Source organism: Coregonus clupeaformis, unplaced genomic scaffold, assembly GCF_020615455.1.
Source record: "Coregonus clupeaformis isolate EN_2021a unplaced genomic scaffold, ASM2061545v1 scaf0598, whole genome shotgun sequence".
Classification (NCBI taxonomy): Eukaryota; Metazoa; Chordata; class Actinopteri; order Salmoniformes; family Salmonidae; genus Coregonus; species Coregonus clupeaformis.
In genome coordinates, this window is record NW_025534053.1 from 118,899 (window position 1) to 130,273 (window position 11,375).

The 11,375-nt window shown below is 46.1% G+C and overlaps 1 pseudogene; it reads left to right on the top strand.

Annotated features, from left to right (window-relative positions):
- The first annotated feature begins 407 nt into the window (after window positions 1-407).
- LOC121558312 lies at window positions 408-11,170 on the top strand (annotated as a pseudogene).
- Window positions 11,171-11,375: the final 205 nt, after the last annotated feature.

Below are 11,375 nucleotides of genomic sequence, written 5' to 3' on the forward strand. Positions count from 1 at the left end.
ATCCTATTTTGAACAGCTCCAAACACTTCCTCCAGATTAGTACTCTTGGCCCCACCTTGAGATTACTGCTATATAGGCCTATAAAATCACTTAATCACCTGAAATTGTTAGGCTATTACATTTTTGCTTGAAGTAACGTTGTTGTATACTTTTGTTTTGTTTTCTGACATGTAACTCAATTACTTTCCCTTTCTTTTTAAATGTGTTTGGAGGCATTCTGGGGGGAGGGGGAGGTCAAAGGGGGACTAAAAGGGGAGAAATTTACCATGTCTTTACATGTTATCTTTAATTCATTGTGAATACAAAATATATAATTTTAAAGGGAAGGCTTTGAAGCCAGATTTAGCGGATTTTGCTGTTTAGTTTTCCTCAACCTGTGTTTTGTTTCTCTCTCCTCTCCCTGTTAGATGGTGAGGCTGCTTCTCTCCAGAGGAGCCAACATTAATGCCTTTGACAAGAAGGAACGCCGAGCAATCCACTGGGCTGCTTACATGGGTGATGAGTTTACCACATCATTTACATTCTGACTAATGTCCTTTATACCAATGAATGAATGAATGAATGGACTGTGTGTTAGTCTCACAGCTCAGCTGTATGAGCCACGTCTAGTGTGTTATTATGTCAGAATCATGTACTAAGTAGGTTGATTAGATGTTTTCAGTTGTACTAACATGATGTAGGTGTTGCTTATGGTGCTGTGTACCACTGTAAACTAATCTATCTCTCCCTCTCTCTGCCTATCTCTCTGTGTTTGTATCTCTGTTTCTCTCTTAACCCCCTCTCTCTCTCTCTCTCTCTCTCTCTCTCTCTCTCTCTCTCTCTCTCTCTCTCTCTCTCTCTCTCTCTCTCTCTCTCTCTCTCTCTCTCTCTCTCTCTCTCTCTCTCTCTCTCTCCCTCTCTCTCTACCATAGGGCACATTGAGGTGGTGAAACTGCTGGCCTCTCATGGATCAGAGGTGTCCTGTAGAGACAAGAAGGCCTACACCCCTCTCCACTCTGCAGCCTCCAGTGGAATGATCAGTGTGGTCAAGTACCTCCTGGACCTTGGTGTGGATGTGAGTCAACACGCATTCAAATGTGTAGGGGGTTTTCATAATAGTAATGAAGAGAGAGAGGTTAGAGCCAGTGATTTGGACCAGGGGGTTTTCATAACCAAGTAATGAAGACAGAGAGGTTGGACCAGGGGTTTTTCATAACCAAGTAATGAAGAGAGAGAGGTTGAACCAGGGGGTTTTCATAACCAAGTAATGAAGACAGAGAGGTTGGACCAGGGGGTTTTCATAACCAAGTAATGAAGACAGAGAGGTTGGACCAGGGGGTTTTCATAACCAAGTAATGAAGAGAGAGAGGTTGGACCAGGGGGTTTTCAGAACCAAGTAATGAAGAGAGATAGGTTGGACCAGGGGGTTTTCAGAACCAAGTAATGAAGAGAGAGAGGTTGGACCAGGGGGTTTTCATAACCAAGTAATGAAGAGAGAGAGGTTGGACCAGGGGGTTTTCATAACCAAGTAATGAAGAGAGAGAGGTTGGACCAGGGGGTTTTCATAACCAAGTAATGAAGAGAGAGAGGTTGGACCAGGGGGTTTTCATAACCAAGTAATGAAGAGAGAGAGGTTGGACCAGGGGTTTTTCATAACCAAGTAATGAAGAGAGAGAGGTTGGACCAGGGGGTTTTCAGAACCAAGTGACCTGATCAGGAATGTATTGTTTTGTTCTCTCCCCCCCCCTCTCTCTCTCTCCACTCTTTTCCCTCCCTTGCTCCCTCCAGATAAATTAGCCCAATGGGTACGGTAACACCCCCCTCCACGTGGCATGCTACAACGGGCAGGATGTGGTGGTGAATGAGCTGATCGAGTGCGGCGCCAACGTGAACCAGGTGTACGAGAAGGGTTTCGCCCCACTCCACTTCACGGCCGCCTCGCGCCATGGGGCGCTCTGCCTGGAGCTGCTGGTGGGCAACGGGGCCCTCGTCAACATCAAGGTGAGGAGACCGGATGACCAACACTGTGTCTGAACTAAATAACACCCTATTCCCTATGTAGTGCACTACTTTTGACCAGGGGCCCATAGAGCAAGGAGCCGTGATGACACTGCCTGTGTCCCAAATGGCACCCTGTTCCCTTTATAAGTACACTACTTTGGTTCAAAAAGTAGTGTACTTATAAATAGGGTGCCATTTGGGACGCACACACTGACGCAGCACATGGCTTAGTATTTGGCCCTGGTCTACATTCAAATACCAATGGAATAGGCCTAACAATGCAAACTAAATGCAATCAAGCGCTCCTCCAATACGTGTTTGATTTTGCCTGTGGTCAGTAGCACAGACTGCCGTGTGAACCATCTTTGTCTTTCTATCTGCAGAGTAAAGATGGAAAGACCCCCCTCCACATGACGGCCATCTACGGACGCTTCTCCAGATCTCAAGCCATCATCCAGAATGGTGAGTCGCTGTGAATGCTCTCAACTGAATATATATGAACCAGTAGGCTCTTCAGCATTGTCTTTTGTCTTCAAACCATGATTCACTGGCACAGAGCAATGTTACTTGCAATGTGGTTGAACATGAAGCTTCATGAGACCTCTAGGGTCAAGTGGTTGACGTGTGTGTGTGTCTGTCTGTGTGTATGTGTGTGTGTGTATGCGTGTGTGTCTGTGTGTGTCTGTGTGTGTCTGTGTGTGTGTGTGTTCTGTAGGTGCTGAGATCGACTGTGAAGAAAAGAATGGAAACACACCTCTGCACATCTCTGCTCGCTACGGCCATGAGTTACTCATCAATACACTCATTCTCACTTAGCTGACACAGCCAAGTGAGAACACACACAGTTTCCAGCAAAAATGCAACATGCATCTGCAATTCTGTCATTGACCGAATTCCCGCTTGGAGACTATGCTCAACACATTGTGGTGTGTGGGGGGTTGATAGACAGGGCATTGCAGCATGCTGATGTGTTGATCTGCTGTGGGGTTTAATGAGGACTGTGATGTGGTGCTGTTTCCAATCTTAGCTGAATCAACTGTAAGTCGCTCTGGATAAGAGTGTCTGCTTAAAGTCTGAAATGTAAAAATGTGTTGCAGGCGAGGCGTCCATGGGATGTTCCCCCTCCACCTGTCTGCTCTCAGTGGGTTCTCTGACTACTGTCGGAAGCTCCTCTCATCAGGCTTTGATATAGACACCCCTGACGACTTTGGAAGAACCTGTTTACATGCTGCAGCAGCTGTTGGGTGAGTGGACTGGTCCAGGCTTTACACCAAGGAATATTTAGTTCATGAACTGGAAAGCCACCAGAAAGAACAAACACATATTCACACTCTTACATTTCACATTGTTTAGCAGTATTAAAAAATCGTATAGATCATTAGTGCGGTATCATTTCTGTATAATGTGGTTCCATGCCATGGTGGTATTGACTTGCGCTCTGGTCTAAATTGTCTTTATATCTTCTTGAAAGAGAAGAGAAACCTGCAAACTGCTCTTGCTAGTATCAGTTTTTATTATTGCTTTTATTAGCATTATAAAAACAGTGATACTAGCAAGAGCAGTGTACGGGTTTCTCTTTTCTTTAAGGTTCTCATTGTTACCATCCACCTGATAGCTCAGATGTACGAGGGCCTTTCTGAACTTGATATCTTGTTACCAGGAACCTGGACTGTCTGAATCTGCTGCTCAACACAGGGGCAGACTTCAACAGAAAGGACAGCTTCGGAAGGTCTGTCTGTGGCATCAAATAACTTTCATATGTGATCTTTATGATAATGGGGAATATAGTATAGGGGCATATAGGAATTATTATGGGAAATATTGGGCGGCAGGTAGCCTAGCGGTTAAGAGCCTTGGGTCAGTAACCGAGAGGTTGCTGGTTCAAATCCCCTAGCTGACTAGGTGAAAAATGTGTCTATGTGCACTGCAGCAAGGCACTTAACCCTAATTGCTCCTGTAAGTCGCACTGGATAAGAGTGTCTGCTAAATGACGTAAATGTAAAATTTAAATGTTTTACAGCTCCAATAAGCTGTTTCTGTTGTTGATGTTGAATGGTTTCTGTGCGTTCTTCTAGGAGTCCTCTGCATTATGCGGCAGCCAATTGTAACTACCAGTGTCTGTTTGCCTTGGTGGGGTCTGGGGCCAGTGTGAACGATCTGGATAAAAGGGGTTGCACCCCGCTCCACTACGCTGCTGCCTCCGACACAGACGGAAAGTACGTCTCACACCTCTCTTACTGTTGTGTGTGTTGTGGTGCCATGACCTTTCACATTTCACTGTAGTCTGGAGAGTATGTTGTGGTGCCATGACCTTTCACATTTCACTGTAGTCTGGAGAGTATGTTGTGGTGCCATGACCTTTCACATTTCACTGTAGTCTGGAGAGTATGTTGTGGTGCCATGACCTTTCACATTTCACTGTAGTCTGGAGAGTATGTTGTGGTGCCATGACCTTTCACATTTCACTGTAGTCTGGAGAGTATGTTGTGGTGCCATGACCTTTCACATTTCACTGTAGTCTGGAGAGTATGTTGTGGTGCCATGACCTTTCACATTTCACTGTAGTCTGGAGAGTATGTTGTGGTGCCATGACCTTTCACATTTCACTGTAGTCTGGAGAGTATGTTGTGGTGCCATGACCTTTCACATTTCACTGTAGTCTGGAGAGTATGTTGTGGTGCCATGACCTTTCACATTTCACTGTAGTCTGGAGAGTATGTTGTGGTGCCATGACCTTTCACATTTCACTGTAGTCTGGAGAGTATGTTGTGGTGCCATGACCTTTCACATTTCACTGTAGTCTGGAGAGTATGTTGTGGTGCCATGACCTTTCACATTTCACTGTAGTCTGGAGAGTATGTTGTGGTGCCATGACCTTTCACATTTCACTGTAGTCTAGAGTATGTTGTTGGCCGTGTTTGAATACATACTAGTGTTAAATCTGCAGTGTGAAAGCTTGGCCACGTCTCCTTTGGGAAAGTGTCTCTGCTTGCTTATCTGTCTGTCTTGATGTTGGTATAATGATTAGTGAACTCTTGACCTCTGACCTCTAGGTGTCTGGAATATTTGCTGCGAAACGACGCTAACCCAGGGATCAGGGACAATCAGGGCTACAACGCAGTCCATTACGCGTCTGCGTACGGACACCGCCTCTGTCTGGAGCTGGTGAGTCAGAACCACAGGGGACTAGACGCCCTGCATTCACAGACCATTTTGTCTGCGTCCCAAATGGATGTAGGGCCCATAGGGCTCTGGTCAAAAGTAATGCACTATATAGGGAATAGGGTGCCATTTGGGACAGACGTTGATATTCAGTAGGTTTTAAGGTGTGGTTGCATGTTTGTCGTGGCCGCATCGTCACTCTTGATGTTCTTTTTCCAGATTGCAAGTGAAACACCTTTAGATGTGGTAAGTACCAGTTGGTTACTTTTCCTCACACTAGCTTGTTTAAGATACGAATGCAACACCCCAGTATGTCTGCAGGGGCTGGACACTGAGATTTACAACATGAAACATGCTACTAGACTAACCTTCAAAGTAAATATGTTACAAGTCTAAACTGGCCCGTCCTTGTCTTTCCCCAGCTAATGGAAACCTCAGGGACAGACATCCTGAACGACTCTGATGTCAGAGCTCCCATCAGCCCCCTACACTTAGCTGTGAGTAAAGCCTACCTGCTCCTGTAGGGGTCTCGCCACATGACAAATGGCACCCTATTCCCTATTTAGTGCACTACTTTTGACCAGAACCTTATGGGCCCAGATCAAAAGTACTGCACTACATGGGAAATAGGGTGCTATCTGGGATACAGGCATGGTGTTGTTTTTCCACGAAAAGTTGATTGTCCAGACACTCACACACCATGTTCCTATCTGTTCCTGATTAGTGTAAAATACATGCATATTTTGACACGGTGATGATGAGGATGATTTCCTTATTTTGCCATTTGAGTTAATCAACCTCCAACAGAGGAGTAGTAGTGTGTTTGTTTCTAAATCTCACGCTTGGCAGGGACCTTCGATGTTGATGCTGGGCGGGAGAAAAAATGGGCACCCGATTTGAGAGACACTGGTCTACTTTAGAGGTCTAGGACTGTTTCTGTTCAGGCATACCACTGGTCTACTATAGCACATTGATTATATTAAGAGTGTATTTCTGTTCTGGCATACCACTGGTCTACTATAGGACATTGATTATATTAGGAGTGTATATCTGTTCTGGCTTACCACTGGTCTACTATAGGACATTGATTATATTAGGAGTGTATATCTGTTCTGGCTTACCACTGGTCTACTATAGGACATTGATTATATTAGGAGTGTATATCTGTTCAGGCATACCACTGGTCTACTATAGGACATTGATTATATTAGGAGTGTATTTCTGTTCAGGCATACCACTGGTCTACTATAGGACATTGATTATATTAGGAGTGTATATCTGTTCAGGTGCACCACTGGTCTACTATAGGACATTGATTATATTAGGAGTGTATATCTGTTCAGGCATACCACTGGTCTACTATAGGACATTGATTATATTAGGAGTGTATATCTGTTCAGGATGCACCACTGGTCTACTATAGGACATTGATTATATTAGGAGTGTATATCTGTTCAGGTGCACCACTGGTCTACTATAGGACATTGATTATATTAGGAGTGTATATCTGTTCAGGCATACCACTGGTCTACTATAGGACATTGATTATATTAGGAGTGTATATCTGTTCAGGCATACCACTGGTCTACTATAGGACATTGATTATATTAGGAGTGTATATCTGTTCAGGCATACCACTGGTCTACTATAGGACATTGATTATATTAGGAGTGTATATCTGTTCAGGCATACCACTGGACTTTGCTTCAGACTGTGTGTTTGTTTCCATTCAGGCGTACCACGGCCACCACCATGCTATGGAGGTCCTGGTTCAGTCTCTGCTGGATCTAGACGTGAGGAACAGCCAGGGGCGCACCCCTCTGGACCTGGCTGCCTTTAAAGGCCATGTGGAGTGTGTTGACGTCCTCATCAACCAGGGAGCCTCCATCCTGGTTAAAGACTTCACCCTGAAGAGGACCCCCATCCACGCTGCAGGTACGCATAGGATATCACGTAAGACCTAGAGATTCTGTCATTCAAAAGTTTTCCTTACCAAGATGGACATTTGTTTGGTCATGTTGCTAGGATGCCAATGTCCACTCTAGGGATATTATATAGCATAGTGTGAAAATGCCCACTACACACTGATCTAAGGTCATTTTTTGTCATTATTGCTGAGGATCTGGGGAGGGTAAGCTGATCCTAGATCAGTGCACAGGGGGACTTCTATCCAGAGCCAGGTACACAGCTAGCAGGTGACAGGCTTCGAGGGCCTCAGCCCCAAAATGTTTTATTATCTGCTGTGTTAACATCATGAGGATGTCATCTACCAATACCACTGTTCTAGAAATCTGTCTGTTCATGTGAAGGTAATAGTCGGTCCAGCAATCAGCTCATATCCTCTCTGTTTAGCCTCCTCTAGCTACCAACGGTCAATCATCTCACATTCTTATATCCTCTCTGTTTATCCTCCTCTAGCTACCAACGGTCAAATCTCACATTCTTATATCCTCTCTGTTTATCCTCTCTAGCTACCAACGGTCAATCATCTCACATTCTTATATCCTCTCTGTTTATCCTCCTCTAGCTACCAACGGTCAATCATCTCACATTCTTATATCCTCTCTGTTTATCCTCCTCTAGCTACCAACGGTCATTCGGAGTGTTTGCGTTTGCTGATTGGAAATGCTGACCTCCAGAGTGCAGTGGACGTTCAAGACGGGAATGGACAGTAAGTCAATTGGGTTTTGGATACAATTCCTGAAATAAAGAGATTTTGACACTAGGTCTACGTCCCAAATGGCACCCTATGCCCTACTTGGTGCACTACTTTAAACCAGAACCCTATGGGCTCAGGTCAAAAGTAGTGTACCATATAGGGAATAGGTTGCCATTTGGGACTCAGCCTGGTTATTACCAGTTTGTAATATGACCTTGTTGTCTTGTGTATCAGAACCCCTCTGATGCTGTCGGTGCTGAGCGGACACACAGACTGTTTGTACTCACTTCTCAACAAGGGAGCCAGCGTAGAAGCCAAAGACAAGTGGGGCAGAACATCGCTACACAGAGGGGTGAGGAGGAGAGCTGGCTGTATACGCTCACACACAGAAAGAGACGGGGAGGCTCAAATATACATATTATCTTCAGAAAAGTAGTTGTCAATGGGTGGTGTATTCATCCCTGTAGGGGGACCTGTCTCCAGACATCATTTGTAATAATTGATGATTCCTTATTATATCATTGATTATTAGTTATTAAAATCCATTCTTGTCTCCCCGCCCTTCCTCCCAGGCGGTGACGGGTCATGAGGAGTGTGTGGAGGCCCTGCTGCAGCACAGCGCCAGCTTCCTGGTTCGGGACTGTAAGGGGTGGACCCCTGTCCACCTGGCAGCGGCATCCGGACACATCGGGGTGCTGGGGGGGCTCCTACACGCCGCCCAGTCAGTGGAGACCCTCTCCGTCATCACAGACAACCAGGGCTACACGCCACTACACTGGGCCTGGTACAATGGTACGTACTGGACTAACAGAACACTAGATCTTTTCTGATTTTCTCTCTTCAGCACCGTAAACATGTCCCTGAATTAGGCAGGCCATACAACGGTACGTACTGACTAACTGGACTGTAGCTCTGTTCTCTCCTCCATGAAGTGTACACTCATTCACTCCCTCTTGTGGCTTGAAAAGCATTCGATTGGTGTGGACGGAGCCATGTGGGGGAATGAACAAGACTACAACAGAATTAGGGGTTATGACTCTCAGTGGAGGACCTTACACTGAAACAGGACTTTGTCAGGGATTGACATAGCATATGTTGTAGCTAAAACATCTTTGTGACTTCACCATTGTCAGATGTGTAGCTTTCTCTGAGAGTATTGTTGTGGTCTGCAGCGACGTCATCTTTTTCCTGTATGAATCAATCTTCCACTAGGCCATGACACGTGTGTAGAGGTGCTGCTGGAACAGGAGGTTTTCCACAAGACCGAGGGCAACTCGTTCAGCCCCCTCCACTGTGCTGTGATCAATGACAACGAGGGGGCTGCAGAGATGCTGATTGACACTCTGGGGCCGGCCATTGTCATTGCCACTGACACCAAGAACCGGTAACTACAGCACATGACAAAGTCCTTTTCTTCTGGAGAATAATGTTGTCTTGGGAATAAAATGACCTCTGGGGTTGGATGAGGGATTGTAGATTACTTTTAATACATCTATTAGTGATTTTATATTTCTATGGTATAAACAGGGTTAATTGAACAAACTTGTTTATAACAGTCCTACATGATGTCGGTGAAATAAGTTTCCTCTCTCTCCAGGACCCCCTGCATGCGGCGGCTTTCACGGACCACGTGGAGTGTCTTCAGCTGCTGCTAGGCCACAACGCCCAGGTCAACTTCCCCGATGCCTCCGGGAAGACCTCCCCTCATGATGGCTGCTGAGAACGGACAAACCAACGCTGTCGGTACGCAGCCCCCCTCTCCTCCGCTTTGCCTCGCCCAGCCGGCTTAAGTTCAACATGTCTGTTTTACATTTTAATAAGTCGCTTCATTTCCTAATTGAGTTTCTTTATGTTTCTCTGTCTGTGTCAGAGCTGTTGGTGAGCAGTGCCAAAGCAGAGCTCACCCTGCAGGATTCAGTCAAGAACACTGCTCTTCATCTGGCCTGCAGTAAGGTGAGCATCCCCACATGAAGATGACGTTCATCTGAACAGTTGGCTCTCTCTGGTTAAAATTTTGGTCTGACATGTTTGACTCTGGTTTTTAAAGGGGCATGAAACCAGTGCTTTGTTGATATTGGAGAAGATTACAGACAGGAACCTCATCAACTCGACTAACGCAGCCTTACAGACGTACGTATGGTTCAGCTGTATTAATTGGGCCAGAAGATTGGTTTGTAGTAGCTGGTAGACAGAGGGGTATAAAAATTATGCACGCATGACTGTAAGTCGCTTTGGATAAAAGTGTCTGCTAAATGGCATATTATTATTATAATTGGAAGAAGTGCACTATATAGTGAATAGTCTGGCATTTGGGAGGTATCTTCATTTGCTGCTGGCTAATCTAACGGTACTTTCTCATCAGGCCGTTACACGTTGCAGACAGAAATGGTCTGACAGTGGTGGTTCAGGAGCTACTAGTGAAGGGTGCTAACGTGCTAGCAGTCGATGAGAATGGTAAGATCCATAACGCTAACACCGTTTTGTTCTGTACTTCTCTTCTCAATGTGTCCACAAATGTTTCTCTCTAGTCCACTGCTTGGTTATTGTCTTAACTTTGTATCTCCTAGCCTGCTGTTATTTCATGTTTTTCACCAAAAGTGTTGTAGTAAACGGTGATGCTCCTGAAGTGACCCTCTGCTGTTCTGTTTGAACCCCTCAGGTTACACGCCTGCCTTGGCCTGCGCCCCCAACAAAGACGTGGCGGACTGCCTGGCGCTGATCCTGGCCACCATGATGCCCGTGTCCCCCTGCAACCCGGCGCCCAGCCTGTCCTTCAGTGCCATTAACCACTACACCACCAGTCCCTCCAAGAGTGTGACCTTCGACAGCCTGCCCGTGCTGCGCAGCGAGCACAGCTCCTACTGCAGCTTCAACAACATCGGCCACCGCGACCACGATGGAGGCTTCTACAAGGATGAGGAACTCAACGACTCAGACTCAGAGACGTACTGAGGGTGGTGGTGGTCGCTGCCCAGGAGTGGAGCCAAGGGCAGGCGGATGGACAGTGAAGTGGGGCAGAGGCCACAAACAAATCCACACATACACACCGTGTCTTAAATCACCACAGCCAGCTTTGGGAGGGCACGAGCCGAGACAGTCCGCACAGGAGCCTTAAGAGTCCCGCAGATGGAGAGAGAGAAATGGAGGGAGGGAGGGAGAGGGGAGGCACAACAGGCTGGCTGGCCACACTCATCCTCTCGTACCACCAGGTGTCCTTCCAGCAGATACTGGACTTCAGAGGAACTGCTGCTGCTATACCCCACCTTTACCTTTACCCACAAAGGTCCTAAACGGTAGAAACTGTCCAGCCAACAGACAGACAGACACCTTATGACGGCAATAACCTGTAGTCCAAGGGGATAGTAGCACTTCACTGAGTGAAAAACATACATGGACCAAAAGATGTGGAAGAAGCCTTTTCAAAAACCTGTTTTGACAGTAGAAATGGGATTGAGCGTTTTGGGCTGAGAAAAAACATAAGGAGTGATGTTTCATTTAAGTTTTATGAGAGTGATGGTCATGTTTATCCGCACACTAAGACCGTCAGAACGCACCTAGCCTCTTGGCTGTAATC